The sequence below is a fragment of the Lynx canadensis genome, chromosome A1 (genome assembly GCF_007474595.2).
Source record: "Lynx canadensis isolate LIC74 chromosome A1, mLynCan4.pri.v2, whole genome shotgun sequence".
In the NCBI taxonomy this organism is placed as follows: Eukaryota; Metazoa; Chordata; class Mammalia; order Carnivora; family Felidae; genus Lynx; species Lynx canadensis.
In genome coordinates, this window is record NC_044303.2 from 169,289,499 (window position 1) to 169,307,013 (window position 17,515).

General features: G+C 36.1%; 1 protein-coding gene across 2 annotated transcripts in view; it reads left to right on the forward strand.

Moving 5' to 3' along the window:
- The window catches only part of FER (FER tyrosine kinase), a 432,909-nt gene that overhangs the window by 24,707 nt on the left and 390,687 nt on the right, over positions 1–17,515 (forward strand). The window contains exon 2 of one of the 2 annotated variants that reach the window (XM_030326125.1): positions 2,042–2,187. The exons of the other annotated variant lie outside the window; for it this stretch is intronic. The gene's annotated coding sequence lies outside the window, so the exon portion shown is untranslated. The remainder of the gene's footprint in view (positions 1–2,041; positions 2,188–17,515) is intronic. 2 annotated transcript variants of the gene reach the window in all.

Below are 17,515 nucleotides of genomic sequence, written 5' to 3' on the forward strand. Positions count from 1 at the left end.
TCTATTTATTTTGAGAGAGAGAGAAGGAGACAGAATCCCAAGCAGGCTCTGTGCTGTCAGCACAGAGCCCGATGTGGGGCTTGAAGTCACAAACCATGAGATCATGACCTGAGCTGAAATCAGGAGTGAAGACACTTAACTGACTGAGCCACCCAGGCACCACAAACTTGTCTATAGAAATCTTTGCTGAGTTCTGATGAGGATGGTAATATCTTAGAAGTAACACAAGGAATATACTTTTTGTTCATAGGTTTATAGTAAGTTCAAAGAAAGAAATGTTGCATTTAGAAATGCTACCAAGGAAGTTGTTACTTATTTTTTAATCAAAATGATTTCAATATCAACTGGAAAATAGGTTTTTTTTCATTGAAAAATAAAAATTATAGACATGAGTTGAGTTGGAGAGTGAGACATAAATAACATGTGGCTGCTTTGACTAGCTTCCTTGAACAGGACACTTGATACTGCTGAGTGTTGGACATGAAACCTTAGTTGAATAGTTGTCTTTCTTGTCCTTACATCTTTGAAAATAACTGTTTCTATATTATAGTGAAAGACCAAATCATGAAATTCTAGGTAATTCTCAACTATCTTTGCTGATTGAGAAGTGGCTAAAAAAAAATTCAAATTAAGTGGATTGTCCAGTAATTTTGTAGTCTGTCTCTGGAGTGGAATTTAGATAACATATATAATATGTACATTTAAGTATACACTCGTACATTTTGTTCTTTGGAAATATTTATAAGTAACACTGTTTACTGTGTCTAAGGGGTTTAATTGAAGATATGCTATTGATAGCAGTATAAAAGAGAAGCATGATTAAAATTTTCATTTAAGTATCATTTGAAGTCATGAATTCTATCATTTAATGTAGAATTAATGTAGATTAATGGAAGAAGAGGGATGTAATAATACTCTCGTTATGTGCAAATTAGATTTCCCAGTTCTAGTTTTGAGAACCTTGCCCAATCTAGAGGAGAAGAAATGCTTGCCTGGGGGGCTAAGAAGGAACTCTTTGGAAATAAGTAAAAAGCGTAGAAGAGTAGGAGACTTGGAAGATACTCTGACACATTACTCCTGACCAGGAGGAGTAATCTTATTGCTAACCTCCATGAAATATCCTCTGATTCTTGTGAAAGTCAAAGATGTAGGGGAAATGACAGGAAACAGAATAGGCAAACAAAAAAAGAAGAGTTTGAAAGAAGGGGAGAACTTCGTTTATAACCAAGAAGTCAAGATTAGAGACACAAGGGCTTGAGTTAAAAAATGAGGAACTGTGACAGAGCTATAAACAGCATATATTGCCATCAATGATAAAGAAGAGAACAGCTTAGAAATTCTTATAGTTTCAAGGGTTGAGAGAACAGCTGATGGAAGAATCAGGATTTGGTATACTCATATTAGAGACAATATGTGTTTACTGGGAGAATCTTTCCTAAACCTTCCCAGCTTTTGAGAGTTTTTCTTTCATCATTAATTACTTCTTTAGGCTGTAATAGAATATATTTTAAAATGTTTGTTTATTTTTGAGAGAGGCAGGAGAGGGGTAGAGAGCGTGGGAGAGAGGCAGTCCAAGCAGGCACGTTGCCATCAGCACAGAGCCCGACATGGGGCTCTATCTAATGAACCATGAGATCATGACCTGAGCTGAAATCAAGAGTTGGAAGCTCAACCAACTGAGCCACCCAGGTGCCCCTAGGTTGTAATAGTATTTTAAGAAATGTGATTACTTGCTTCTTTTGACATGCTTCAAACTTGAAATTAGTTTTATGCTGTAAAAATGGAGAAAAGCATGAATTACCTATTGAAAACTGAGGGAATAGGTTACAGGAAAAAGTAAGGCGTTACTCATTGAAAAAGTTATGGAAAGGGGAGAGAGTAAACAGGGTAGATAAGCTAGGTAAGTATAGCATTCTTAATGTGCTGACTCTGATACACTGTCACAATTAAATTCCAGTAGTAGCCTACTATACTCTATGTGTACATTTTTACCTTTTTCTCTGTAGTTAACATTTCTGACTCCTTGAATTTCTTCTTGCAGCTCATGTTTTCTGGCCAGACTTATGGTCATTCCCGTGAGACTTCAGTGCACATTTTCTCAAGTGTGTTCCTCATCCCTAATGTGTAATCCTTCAACATGGACCTGCTACTTTAGCTAAGATATGACCAGCAATGAATAGTAGTAAGGTAGGAGTACTTTGCTCTTCTTAGTGAATTGCTAAAAACTGAAACTGTGAAACAGTTTTGATTTGTCTTGGTTTTGTAGTATTTGTGTTAGATTATTGTACCTAGGCAATCATTTTATATTTATGTTGTTTTTTGCTTGTCATTTATCCTACAGAATTTTATCTCATTTGTGATGTAATTATTATTTTTTTCAACTAACATTTACAATCAGCAGAATCCCAGTCTATATCTTTTTGCAGCCTGTATGTCCACTAGTCTTATATTTTCAAGCACCTGGCACCAAGCTCAATATATCTTATTTTCTTCTCAAACAGTTGCTCTTCCTTCTGGTTTCTGTATTTCTATTAATAGCATTATTAATTCCATTGTTTAACACAGTCCTATATTCATTTATTATTTCATTCATTTGTTTGATGTACATTGACAGGCTTCTGTTAAGTAGTAGACAGGTTGCTGCTTCTGTGGATATGATGATGAATAAGCTGCATATTCCATCCTTATAGCTTATATTTTAAAGGAGTGGGGACAGGCTTAAAAATGAACTGACAAAATAAAAATTAATTGTAATACACTTTTTTGAAGGAAAGCAAAAATCAGATGATTTGGAGATAAGGAAGTAGGAGCTGCCTTAGATAGGGTGGTCACAAAAGGAGTTGATGTTTAAGATTCACCTGTATATGAGAAGGAGCTATTTCCAGAGTAGGTGGTGTGTGTGTATGTGTATGGTGTTTTTGATGTGGAAAGCATTCTCATGAGAAGGAATAGCAAAGTGAAATGTCAGGCAGAGAAAGGAAATATGGTATGTTCTCACTTATATGTGAAATCTTAAAAAGTCTAAACTCATAGAAATAGAGTTAGAATGGTGGTCGCCAAGAGTTGAGGAATAGGGGCAATGGGGAGATGCTGGTCAAATGGTACAAACTCTCAGCTATAAGATAAATAAGATCTGGGGATATAATGTACAACGTGGTGAGTATAATTAACAATACTGTATTATATGCTTGAAATTTGTTAAGAGAGTCGGTCTTAAATGTTATCACCACACACACACACACACACACACATACACACACACACACACACTCATAATTATGTGAAGAGATGGAGATGTTAACTAACTTTATTGTGGCAATTATTTTGGACTTTATACATATATCTAATCATCACATTGTACACCTTCAACTTACATGTTATATGTCAATAATATCTCAGTAAAGCTAGAGGTGATGGAGGGAATAAGGGATTAGTGGGTACAAAGACTTTGGAGCAGGAGAATTGGTGAGTTTGAGGAACAGAGAAAACCCCAGTGTGGCTGAATTAGTGAGGGAGGCAGAGATGGGTAGGAAGAGGTTATAGAAATATGCAGGGCTTTGAAGGGTTTGGAAAGAAGTTTCTATTTTATTTTAAATGATATCATCATTTGAGCTGCTGTGTGAGGAATGGGCCGGCCTGGTGAAAGTGAAAGCTGGCAGTTTTAGTTGCTGAGGTGAATAGTAGTGGCCTGATAAGGTGCTAGCAGCATGAGACAGAGAGATGGATGGATTTGAAATGGATCTGAATCAGAATGTATGGGACTTTGAATAGTTTGGGTGTGGAAACAGAACACTCTGAAGATGACTCCAAGATTTTTGGGTTTTGAGCAACTGGGTGGATGCTGGCATCTTGTCCAGAAATCTTTTAGATAACTATCCTTACCATTATGTCAAAGATTGGTTCTTTCACTGAAAGGGAAATTAATTGTAATGTTAGAAATAATGTTAGTGCTGGAAATAAAACTATCTGGCAAATTTGTAATATGTACTGCTTAATACTTTGTTTTGCTTTTTCCCCTGAAATTTAATTTATATGAGTTTTTGTTTTTATTTTTATTTTATTTATTTCTTTTATTAGTAGTTCTGTCTTTTTTGTTTTTTGTAAAGACTTTTTAATGTATTTTGAAAGAGAGGAATTACTATTTATTGTTTGTGTTTTATGTGACAGGCTTTTGGCTAGCTGTTTTAAATACTTTATTTTATCCTTACAATAGACCATTGAGGTTTTCTACTTTGCATATGGTTACCCTTTGAGTTCTAGAGCTGAGAAAAGTTGTAGAATAAGGGAAATATGTAGATGGAAGGATCTTAAAGATCATCTACTTCCTCCTCTTTCAGCGGAGACCTAGAGAGGTTCTGTGATCTGCCCACGATCACACAGCTGGTTTTCACATTTGCTGACACCAGTGCTGCTTATACTCCTTATGTTTCAGTCCAGCTGGCCTCCCCTCATGCTATCTTCCTGTTCCTTCAGCATGTCATAATGAAAATTTTGAGTGCCATAGAACAGTGGAAGATATAGGCAGTGTGCACCCATATTACCTTTCTTATATATTCACTCACTGTTGAAATTTTGCCACTTTTTCTCTCTTTATATATTATATATTTTTAAAATCATTTGAAACTGTACTGGAGAGATTATAATATATAATTTTTAGTATGCGTATCTTACATGGGAATGTGGATAATTTCTTGCATGTTCATAATATCAATATCACAAATGAGAAAATTAACATTATTTAAAAATATGTTTAATATAATGGTCCTTATTCAGATCTCCCCATTTGTCCCTAAAACTTTTTCCTAAATTTATGAATCTAGGATTCAATCAGGTTTCATGCATTGCATTTGATTCTTTATTCTCTTTTAATTTTGAACAGTCCCTCTTTTTTGTTTTTCTTGATCCATGTTTTCTTTAAGAGATATAGTATGTGTATATACTTAATGTCTCTCTAGGGAATTGCCTAGTTTCTTAGAACATTATTCATCTAAAACTTATTTGCAGTTTGCTTCTCTCCTTCCAGTTCTCTGAGGTTGCTGGAGATAAAATTGTTTATTCCAAGCTTTTTTTTTTTTTAAACCATCATCCCAACCTTAAGTAGACAAAGTAGGAAATTTACATTGTATTTGATCCAATGGCCCCAGTCAGCGATTGAAATTCATTTAAAACAACAGAAATCTGAAACAAAACAACAAATCATAATTCTGAAGAAATTCCTCTACTTCCCACCATTACCCACCCCCACCTTCTAACCTAGGGATGTATATCTAGTCGCCATGGATATTATCATGATACATTATAAAGCAGTAGCAGGCTAAGATTTTGTCTTGGAAAAATGCACAGTTTCAAGTGGGAAGCAGATTAGAATGCAAATGATAAATAAGCACATTAGTAGAGACGACCAGAGCTCTGCACAGTGAGAAAGGATTGAAGTACCTGCTCTCTCTGGTACTTATGTAGAGCTGGCATTCAGTGAGTGTTCTTTCCTTGCTTGGTTTTGAGTTGTTACAGATTTGGTTGTTTTTTTTTTTTAAGTGTTAAATGGCATTTAGGAACAAGTGGTATTTTGGTGGGGGGGAGCAGTGGGAGGTAAATATCAAGCAGCATTTTTAAAGAGGGGAGAGTGACATTTTACAGTTGAGAGGAAAGAAGAAAGTGTCAAGGAGGAAGGGACTACTCAAGGTGGTTTAGGGAGATCTGTGTAGGTTTTTTCTTCATTTTGTTCCAGCCAGGCTTGGATTATAGTTCTATGCTTTTACTACACTTTGACAGGGATTCCTTATAGTTATTGCTATGTGTTAGGACTGCTTTTCCTCTGATAAGCTCCCGGAGTCTGTGACCAGTATTTTTGTTTTTTTTAAATCTATGTGTACCCAGGACTTTACTCAGTACCTGGCATATTGTAGACATTGAATAAATACTTACTGGATGGATGGGTGGATGGATGGATGGATGGATGGATGGATGAAAGAAAGAAAGACTTTTACTAAGACCTAGTGCAAAAAGACAGATTCCTATGCTGGGAAACCACAGTAATGGTGGGATCCGGTTTGATCGATTTATTGTTGAGGTGCTCAGTTAGAGCAGGAATTGGTTCAGGAGTCTGGGAGAAGGACCAGAGATGAAACCAGAGCATTCCATGAGTGGGAATACAATTGGGTTCTTTTTCAGAGAAGTAGCTAGCATGATGTAAGCACCTTTGTCATTTTCTAAATAAAATACGTATATTTAAAAGAGAAATGTTTTCTAATATTAAGCATTCCATCTGTGAATTTGATTTTTACGTTCTTAATATTCAGTCTTAAAAAGTTTGTTGGGAAATCTTTCCTTTTCCTTATATGTGTTTATATTATAAAATGAACACATGCTTATGATAAAAATACCAACTAGAAATACATAAAATACAAAGTGACATTCATCTTACTATTCCAGGTCTCACTCTTCACAAGTAGCTAATGTTAACAGTTTGATGTACATCAAGTTGGACTTTCAAAAAAATATATATATTTTAAAACACACATATTTATGTTTGTATAGTTTTACAAATAAAATCATTGATGCCCATGTTCTGATATTTGCTTTTCCTCCTTATCTATTTTACCTATGCTCCATATAATTCCAAAATTTATTGGATATTTAGGAGGATGGAAACACTAGCAGAGGATAGTAGCCTAAAATCAGAGTAATTGAATGTTAACATTTAGGGAACTTAGAATAAGAAAAATGCCTGCTAAGTTTTATTAGTTTAATTGCTGTTAATTTAGAAGTAGTTTTTGACTTATTTAACCTATATTAAATTATAAAAGTAATCATTTTTCATATTATGCATTATAGAATTAACACATAAGAAAGTAAAACTTTAAGATTTATTGAGTACACGAAGATGTAACCATGAATAGGACACACTGTCATTACTGCTCTTTGATAACAAAGAGCAGAGGCCAAGAAACCTGCCTGGAGGTGGCGATATGAACATACTCCTGAAGTACTGGTAAGAGTTAGCTAAGCTTTTTAAAGAAATGGCTAAGGGATGGGGCGCCTGGGTGGCTCAGTCGGTTGAGCGTCCGACTTCGGCTCAGGTCATGATCTCACAGCTCATGGGTTCGAGCCCCGCTTCGGGCTCTGTGCTGATGGCTCGGAGCCTGGAGCCTGCTTCGGATTCTGTGTCTCCCTCTCTCTCTGCCCCTAACCCACTCTCATTCTGTCTCTGTCTCTCTCAAAAAAAATAAATAAACATTGAAAAAAAAATGGCTAGGGGAAATGAAGGAGAATTGAATCAGAGCTGGAGGTTGTTAGGACAAATGCAATAGTAAGAAAATCAAGGGAAGTCATTTGATTTAATATGTGTAGGGAAAGAAGTTAGGGGGTTTCATGCCCCGGTGTTGGGACAGTCCAGGTTTATATCCGTTGTCACAGAATAATAAAGAGTAGTATGCCATTGTACTCTTAAAAATACCCTAGTTCTGGGTAATAAGTGGCATCACCCTTAAAGAGAGAGAATATAGGGTTTCCTGATCAATATTAGGGAATTCAGCTGGAGATCTCTCTGAGATTGAATAATAGGTATAGTAAGAGTTAATAGTACCAAAAAAATGATAAATAGTAGCTTATGGCCTAGAACTAGAATATTACAGTTTACCATTGCAGAGATGAAACTGTTTTGGATTTAGGCTATGGGCAATAGCGGTGGATGGTTGGAATGAAGCTGGATTGAATGGATCTTTGGAGAAGAGAAAGACTATAGAGGTTAGAATCTCCATGGATGAAGATAAGAGTTGGGTTAGAGGATAACATTGGGGGACAAGTAGAGATTGAAAGGAAGATTTGGAGACAACAAAGCTAGATGGGGCAAAGCTGAATAAGGAGAAGAAAATTTTGAATGAGATTAGAAGAGCAATGATTTGGAAATGGCACTAAAGAATCAGGATAATGTTACCCATCCTTTCACTATCGCCCCTCCCCCACCCATTTCCCATGGATATGGGTGGTGGAATGTAGGGAGAGGGTAACCTCCACCTGTGAACACTGTATTTTTGGGGAGCCAGATTTCAAATAGGGTAAGCAGTTGAAGTGTACAGATTTAGGAGTTTATTTACAAACCGAATGGAATTCTAGAAAAATATTTGGGAAGACATGACTATAGAGAAAGGATAGAGGAGGAGTGGGGATTGGGCCTTGCCTTTTGGGAAGAGATTGAATTATACAAAGAAGCCAAAAATGGAACTGATTTTCCTCCATGTTCTTTTTTTTCTTCCTTCCATGTTCTAAACAGTGGTGCAGGGTTAGCCTAATCTGGGTTCTCTGAGAGGCTGTCTGGCTTTGGCTTAGTTCATTTCAACTATAACTGATGAAACTTTAATAGATGCCATTCTGCTATGGTATGCCTTTAATGAACCTATTTGAAAGTACACATATGGATTTTGAAATTATTTTGACTTCTCCTGTATTGCTGCTGTCTTTGAAGAGAAAAAGATTGTTTGGCTTTAATTTGAACACTGAGCTCTTTTATAATAATTGATCACCTAGTAAGAGTTTAAAGGTTAAGAGGTATCTAGATAATGGTTACATTTCTAGAATTTAGGCCATACAAGGTAGTATGCAATGTGGCTATACTTAATTGTATTAAGTTTATGTATATACATAAACTTTTTAACCTTTGTTCCCTCTTTTCCTTCAGATTAGCAATGTTTCATAAACATGTCCCTCATTTTCCTACCTGTCACTTTACTTATGTTTAAACTTCTTCTTGGAGAATAACTCTGCTTCATCACTTGCTCTTCATGTTCTATCTTGTGGGAGTGCTCTCCTTCTCTCTCTCATGCTTTATTAGTAACTGATTTTTAATAAGTCTCTCTGAAGCCAGGCACATTATATACTTTATCTCATCTAAGCTTCATAACAACCCTGCAAAGTAGGTATCACTATCCCCACTTTAAAGATAAGAAAACTGAGTTTCTAGGAGATTAATTAAAATGCAGTTACACCGCTATTAAATGGTACAGTTAGCATTTTCACCCAGAACTATCTGTTTTCAAAGCTGCCTCCTGCATACATGTTTGCAGATAGATACATGTATCTGTGCTCTTTTCTTAAATACCCCTCAAGGCTTGTTGGAGATATTCTTTTGTTTTTAATTAAAATTTTTTTTACCAGCTTCCTTGAGGTATAACTGACCTATATAACATTGTCATTTAACATATAACATAGTGCGTTTAAGGTACATTATGTGATACATGTGTATATATTGTGACACGTTCTTTTTTTTTAATTCAGCAAATATTTTATTATTTTTTTAAATTTACATCCAAATTAGTTAGCATATAGTGCAACAATTATTTCAGGAGTAGATTCCTTAGTGCCCCTTACCCATTTAGCCCATCCACCCTCCCTCACCCCCTCCAGTAACCCTCAGTTTCTTCACCATATTTATGAGTCTCTTCTGTTTTGTCCCCTTCCCTGTTTTTATATTATTTTTGCTTCCCTTCTCTTATGTTCATCTGTTTTGTATCTTACAGTCCTCATATGAGTGAAGTCATATGATACTTCTCTTTCTCTGACTAATTTCACTTAGCATAATACCCACCAGTTCCATCCACATAGTTGCAAATGGCAAGATTTCATATATATATGATATATATACATATCATATCTTCTTAAATTTTTTTTTTCAACGTTTATTTTTATTTTTGGGACAGAGAGAGACAGAGCATGAACGGGGGAGGGGCAGAGAGAGAGGGAGACACAGAATCGGAAACAGGCTCCAGGCTCCGAGCCATCAGCCCAGAGCCCGACGCGGGGCTCGAACTCACGGACCGCGAGATCGTGACCTGGCTGAAGTCGGACGCTTAACCGACTGCGCCACCCAGGCGCCCCAATATCATATCTTCTTTATCCATTCACCCATCGATGGGCATTTGGGCTCTTTCCCTACTTTGGTTATTGTTGATAGTGCTGCTATAAACATGGGGGTGAATGTGTCCCTTCGAAACAGCACACCTGTATCCTGTGGATAAATCTAGTAGTGCAATTGCTGGGTCATAGAGTAGGTCTATTTTTAGTTTCTTGAAGAACCTCCATACTGTTTTCCAGAGTGGCTGTACCAGCTTGCATTGCCACCAACAATGCAAAAGAGATCCTCTTTCTCCGCATCCTCAACAACATTTGTTGTTGGTGTAACTTCATTGTTGGTGTATAAAGATGCAACCGATTTCTGTGCATTGATTTTATATCCTGCAACTTTGCTGAATTCATGAATCAATTCTTGCAGTTTTTTGGTGGAATCTTTTGGGTTTTCCATATAGAGTATCATGTCATTTGCAAAGAGTGAAAGTTTGACCTCCTCCTGGCTGATTTGGATGCCTTTTATTTCTTTGTGTTATCTGATTGCAGAGGCTAAGACTTCCAATACTATGTTGAATAAGTCTATTTATTCTTAATACACTGTAAATTGTTTGAAGGCAGTAATCCAGAATTTATTTATCTTTGTACCCTAATGCTGTCTCGCCCATGTTTATTCAATAAATGGTTGTTGATTTATATTAAATACTTTAAAAGAAAGAATAAAAATTCTGTTAATAATTCTGTTCTCCCCAAATAATTACTTCAAATACATTTTTAAAATTAAACAACAGTTCTTTTAAAAACATGCATATTGTTCATTTGCTTATGGACTTGTACGATGTTCTTTCTCAGTGGAATAGTACCATCCAATAATGTTGTTCCAGGAGGCTGTCTGGACAATCCAGTGCTGTTTCTGGTGAATTAATTTTTATTTTAAATTAAACTAAAAACAACACTTTCAAATAAAGCATAAGAGGTGTTTTAAATACTGACTCTGTAAGATGGCCAAGGTCAGCATATATTAACTGGTAATGAATAACATTGTCTTCATAGTTACACTTTGGTGACTATTCATTCCTGCCTGTTTAATGCTTATGAAAAAAACACCTCACTTTGTATTCATATGAGGTCAGTTTTTTTGCTTTTTATAATCCTGTTTCTTACTTGCAAAATTGGTGGCTTTTTGTGACTTTATTTCTGTCTTGCTGCAGACAGCTTAATATTTTGTTCAAATAGTTACTGTTTCCAACTTTTGTCAGTATTGAAGCATATGAAAGGTAAGAAATACCGTTAGGTAATTATATTTGTACTTTAACTGATTAATGATTTGATAGTTTTTTATTAATGAATAAACATATTCTGATAAAGTAATTTGAACCATATACTGATTTTGATTGGTTTTATTAGTCGCGGATTATAAATTCAAACTGTTGAATTTCTTGCCTACTTGTGAAAATATCTCTTGGAGAACGAATGAAGTATTTCCTATTTCTATTACACAGTTATTTACTTATTTGCAGATTTAAAAAAATTAGCATACCTTCTTGGTATATTTGAATCTCTTCATCAATGTTAAAATAAAGAAAATAATTCAATAAATATTTTTGACCAGAAGACATCATCTCTGTTAAAATAAGCCGCCCTTACTTGAAGGAGAATATTCAGTACAGATTAAATTTTGTGTATACTATATAAAAATCATATTCCCATCTGTATACTCAGAGAATGTAAACATTGCCAGTTGTGGAGCCAAAAGTTGAAAAGCAGGAGAAGTTTTAGAACAAATACTTGGATATACCCTTGTACTTACAAGAAATAACTTGGGAATTCTATTATCCTACCAAGGTAACTAGTTATCTGTTTTATATTTTGCTATTTAATAACTTCCATTTTTGTTTAAAAGTATGTGTAGATTTCTTTACTACAACATGAATTCTAATATTTGAAAATATAGCAATTTTTAATAGTTGTTTTAAAGTGTTTAATAACTAAGGTGAATTGAAAAGTCAACGTAACTCACTTGATTCTCAATAACAAGCTGAATAAAACAGATTTAAATAAACCTAGTCAATAGTTTATTAGTTTCATTACTCTCACTTTTAATTAAAAAATTTTAAAATATTTATTTTTGAGAGAGAGAGAGAGAGAGAGAGAGCATGCATGCAAGTGGGGGAGGGGCAGAGAGAAGGAGACAGAGGATCCGAGCAGGCTTGAGCTGTGAGCGCAGAGCCTGTTGTGGGGTTAGAACCCACAAACCTTGAGATCATGACCCGAGCCAAATCAAGAGTTGGCCAGTCAACCCACTGAGCCATCCAGGTGCCCCTATTACTTTCATTTTTTTAAAAGATGCTATTTAAAAGTAGACCTCTTTGCTAATAACATGCATGTACTTTTGTATAATATTCTGTTCCTGTCTGATTTGTACTTAACTATCTAAATTATAGATATTTTAAAATTTCATTTACAAATCTAAAAAATGTTAATTCTTATAATTATTTGCAATAAATTGAATGCCTACTATATTCTAGGTAGTAACTTAAGCCCCAATGATATAAGGATGAAAAATATGTGATATTCTTATTTCCATGTAGCTCATAATTTAATGGGAGAAATGTATTTCAACTAATAGCTAACATATACCATGAGAAGTGTTATATTCATCACAGATACGTACATGAACCCTGAGATCTGAGAAAAGGAAACACTAAGTCAGCCTGGATGGTTGTGGTTGTGGGGATAGTCAGAGAAGCCTTCACAGAGAATACTACTTTAAAGTTTAGTTGTGGATAATTCTCCAGGCACATGAGGGAGGAAAAGCATTTAGACTGAAGGAACATCTGCAAAGGCACAGAGACTTTTAAGGAATCATAGTAGTAAGAAGTTGTATCGTTGCTGAGGGTAGAAGGTTGTCTGGGGCCAGCTTTGATTACCAGGCAAAGGAGTTTGAAATTGAACCTGTAGGTTAGGGTTGTAAAATTAATACCTAGTATTATTAAGTATCCTAAAGAATGAAGACTGCAAAGTAGGGACTACTTAGTACAATGCTGTGTAGCCTCAACCACCTAATTCTTTTAAGAGATTTTTATGCAACAATATGCAAGGCACAGTTTTAAGCACTGGAGATACACAGTGGGGGAACAGAGCAGAGTACTTCCCTGACCAGTTGGAACTTACATTACAAATCAGTCTATAAAGTAACCACCCACCTGACCCCACCCTCTGTCTCTGTCTCTCTCTGTAATTTTTGGCTACAGCATAACCATAGGCTTTGCTTGAGATTTTTTTCACCTTCCTCAAGGTTAACATAGGCAGCTCTGTCTTACTCTGGAAGAATGTAGCTAAATGTGTGATGCCCTCTCCATCTTGTTCTTCCTCCGACCTATAGTTTGAGATCTGAGCATTACTTTTCTAAATACTGGAATTTCTATTGACGTAATTGTATATTAACATGAAGTTATATGAAATAATAATCCCTTGTACATTCTGTCCAGTTTTCCCCAATGGTAGCATTTTGCAAAACTATGTATAAAATGACAACCAGAGTATTAATGTTGACACATTCCACTAATCCTATTCATAGAAATAGGATTTTTAACTGTAGTCTGTTTTGATTGTACTCATTTGTTGTGTGTATATTAAGTTCTATAAATTTTTATTACTAGTCTAGATTCATGCATCCACTACTACCATCAAAGTACCAAACAGTTCCAACATTGGTAGAATCCCTTGTGTTCCCCTTTTATGACCACACTCACTTCCCTACTCTGTTCTGCAAGCCATAAATCCAAGCAACTCCTACTCTGTACTTTTTCCAGAATTTTTTCATTTCAAGAATGTTAGATAAATGGAACTTTTTGGGATTAGCTTTTTTCGTTCAGTAGGGTTCTTGGAGATTCATCCAAGTGGTGGCCTCTGTGGATAGTTTTTACTGTGGGTAGTATTCCATGGTATGTTTTCACTTGTTGAAGGAACTCTGGGCTGATTCCAGTTTTTGGCTATTATAAATAAATCTTCTGTGAGCATTTGTGTACAAGTTTTTGTGTGAAGATATGTATTCATTTCTTTGGCATAAATGTCCAAGGGTGCAATTTGCTGGGTCATAGTATAGTTAATGTTTAGTTTTATCAGAAACTAGAGTTGGCTGTACCATTTTGTCTTCTGACCAGCAACAAATGAGTGATCCCATTTTTTCATATCCCCACAATCATTTGGTCTTGTCATTATATTTTATTTTAGTCGTCCTGATAAGTGTGTAGTGATATCTCATTGTAATTTTTTGTTTTAAATAATTTTATTTAATTTATTTTTTAATAGGCTCCATGTCCAGCATGGGGCTTGAACTCATGACCCTGAGATCAAGAGTCACATGCTTTACCACTGAGCCACCCAGGCACCCCTCTCATTGTAGTTTTCATTGTATTTTCCTGTTGGCTAATTATGTTGAATATCTTTTCATGTGCTTATTTGCCATTTTTATGTCCTTTTTTGTGAAATGCTTGTATATGTCTTTTGTTTATTTACTTTTTTATTTTTTTTTTCTTAGTTTATTTATTTTGAGAGAGAGGCTGAGAGAGAAAGAGAGAGAGAGCGTGTGGGAGGGGCAGAGAGAGAGGGAGAGAGAATCCCAAGCAGGCTCTCTGTTGTCAGCACATGAGATCCATGAGATCATGGTTCATCCTGAGCTGAAATCAAGAGTTGGACACTTAAGCAACTGACCACCCAAGCACCCCTGTTCATTTCCTAGGCAGATTGTTGTTGTTAACTGTTGAATTTGGGAGATATTTATATATTCTGGAGACTAGTCTTCTATCAGATATGTTGTTCGCAAGTATTTTCTCCCAGTCTATAGCTTGTCTTTTTATCCTTTTCACATGGGCTTTCACAAGCAAAAGTTTCTACTTTTGATGAGGCCCAATTTATTGATTTTTCTTTATGCGTTGTGGTGTTTTTTTTTTTTTTTTTTTTTTTGTCAAGTCTAAGAACTTTGCCTAGCTTTTAGATAATGAAGATTTCCAAAGATATCCTTTTTTTTTTTTTTCTTCAGTGTTGCAGTTGTTTACATTTAAGTTCATAATCCTTTTGAGTTAATTTTTGTGTAAGGTGTTAGGTCAAGGTTTTCTGTCTCTCTCTTGTGCTCTCTCTCTCTCTCTCTCTCTCTCCCTCTCTCCTTTTTTTTTTTTCTTGGCCTGTAGAGATATTCAGCTGCTCCAGTACCATTGAATTGTTTTTGGATCTTTGTCAAGAAGCAGTTGAGCATAATTGTGTGGGTCTTTTTCTGGGTTCTCTATTCTGTTCCACTGATCTGTTGTTTATCCTCTACCAAGATCACAACTGTCTTGATTTCTGTAACTCTATATTATCTTATTCCCCAAGATGGACATATTTGTTTGAATAGTTTTTCCACCTCACTCTCTCCTCTCCTCTAGAGCTCAGATGATACAAATGTTGGATCTTTTCTTATTGTCCCAAGGCTTTATTCTTTTTGTTCATCCATTTTCTCTGTTTTTTTTTTGGATTAGTTGAATTCTATTGCTCTGTGCTTACATTCACTGATTGTATCCTCTGTCATCTCCACTCTTCTATTGAGCTTGCATCTAGTGAGGTTTATATTCCTGTTCTGCATTTTTACCTCTGTAGTTGCCATCTGGTTATTTTTATAACTTCTGTTTCTTTGCCTAGATTTTCAATTTTTTACATTTGTTTTTAGGATAATTTATAATTGATGAAGCATTTTTAAGTTGGCTGATTTAAAACCCTTTTCTCATAATTCCAACATCTAATTCATCTCAGTGTTGGCATTAGTTGATTGTCTTTTCTCATCGAAGTTATGATTTTTCTTGGTTCTTGGTGTGAGAGGTGATTTTCAATTGAATCTTAGATATTTTATCTATTATTTTAGGAGTCTCTGGGGTCTGTTTCAGTGTTTTATTTTCACAGGAAGTCCCTCTTTAGGTTTAGCATGCAGGTCTCTTGGCCTCTTTTTATGGGTTGTGGTTTCAATGACAGTTAAGTTTCAGAGTCATTGTGCTGTTATTTTAGTTTGCTTTGTCTTGTATCATTAGGGCTCCCACTGGTTCCTGCTGGTGCTGCTTGACAGAGTAGAAGATGTTTTTCTTAGGCTGAACTACTAGGTATCTATTGGTAGAAAAGGGCTAAGGTAGAATTTACTTACTGTGCCCCCTAGCTGTCCTGATGTCTCTGGGCAGGGGAAGAAATTCTTGGAGAGCAGCAGCTTCAGCTTGGTTCCTTTTGTTAGTTCTGTCCTCCAGTTCTGGTGTCTCTGGGTGCGGAAGGAGACCCCCAGACCTGTGAGGACAAAGGTTTCCTGACCTGATAGCTGGGTCTCTGTTGCTGGTTCTTCTTGCCTCATTCAGTTTCTCTTGGTGGAAAAGCGGATTCTCAGGCTCAGCAGGTAAGGAGAGTGCTTGCCCTGGCTGTTTATTTTTGGTGAGACTCATAAATGATTTCTCTTTCTGGTGGTGCCTGACTCTCTGTTTGTTGTCACAGGGACTCCTATTGGATCCTAGGGGAGTTAGCCTACAAATATGGACTGTCTTTTGTTTCTAGACTGGAGGTTGGGAAAAGTTGGGTCTGGGTGACTTCCTCTTGGGTGAGGAGAACATGAGATACTGCCTTCATGCTGTTCTTCTAGTCCTAGGACCAAAGCAGGCTGCCTCCTTCCCCTTCCTCTTCCTCTTCCTCTTCCTTTCCTCCCTTGCCTTGCCTTTTCTTTCTTTCTTTCTTTCTTTCTTTCGTTCTTTCGTTCTTTCGTTCTTTCGTTCTTTCGTTCTTTCGTTCTTTCTTTCTTTCCTATTATTTTTAATTTAAATCCAAGTTAGTTAACATATACTGTGATAATGATTTCAGGAATAGAATTTGGTGGTTCATCCCTTACGTATAACACCCAGTGCTCATCCCAACAAGTGTCCTCCTTAGTGCTCCTTGCCCATTTAGCCCATCCCCCCACCCAGCACCCCTCCAACAACCCTCAGTTTGTTCTTTGTATTTAAGCATCTCTTATGGTTTATCTCCCTCTCTGTTTTTATATTATTTTTGCTTCCCTTCTCTGATGTTCATCTGTTTTGTATCCTAAATTCCACATATGAGTGAAATCTTATGATATTTGTCTTTCTCTGACTGACTTATTTTGTTTAGCATAATATACTCTCGTTCCATCCATGTTGTCGCAAATGGCGAGATTTCATTCTTTTTGACCTCCAAGTGATATTCCATTATATATCTATACCACATCTTCTTTATCCATTCATCAGTTGATGGACATTTGGGCTCTTTCCATACTTTGGCTGTTGTTGAAAACGCCTCCATAAACATTGGAGTGCATGTGTAGGAGGCTGCCTACTATCTACCTTTCAGAGTTCTTCTTTGGTAGTCTCTTGTGTTGTTTCTAGTGTTTATACTTGTGTTTTGTCCAGTGGAACTGGGAAAAATGATCTCTGCCATCTTATCTGTATCAGAAATCTGGGTATTACTTTTAATTTTGGTTTCTTTGTTGTGTGAGCATGGAGGTGGTATGGAAACATTGGCTGGGGCTGAGTTTGGCCTTGTTGGGGGACCCAAGATATATGGCCTCTTACAAAATTTCACTAATTATCCTGTACTCCTGGATTTAATTTCATCCACCAGTTTTTCACAAAGCCCTAGAAAATGGCAAGCC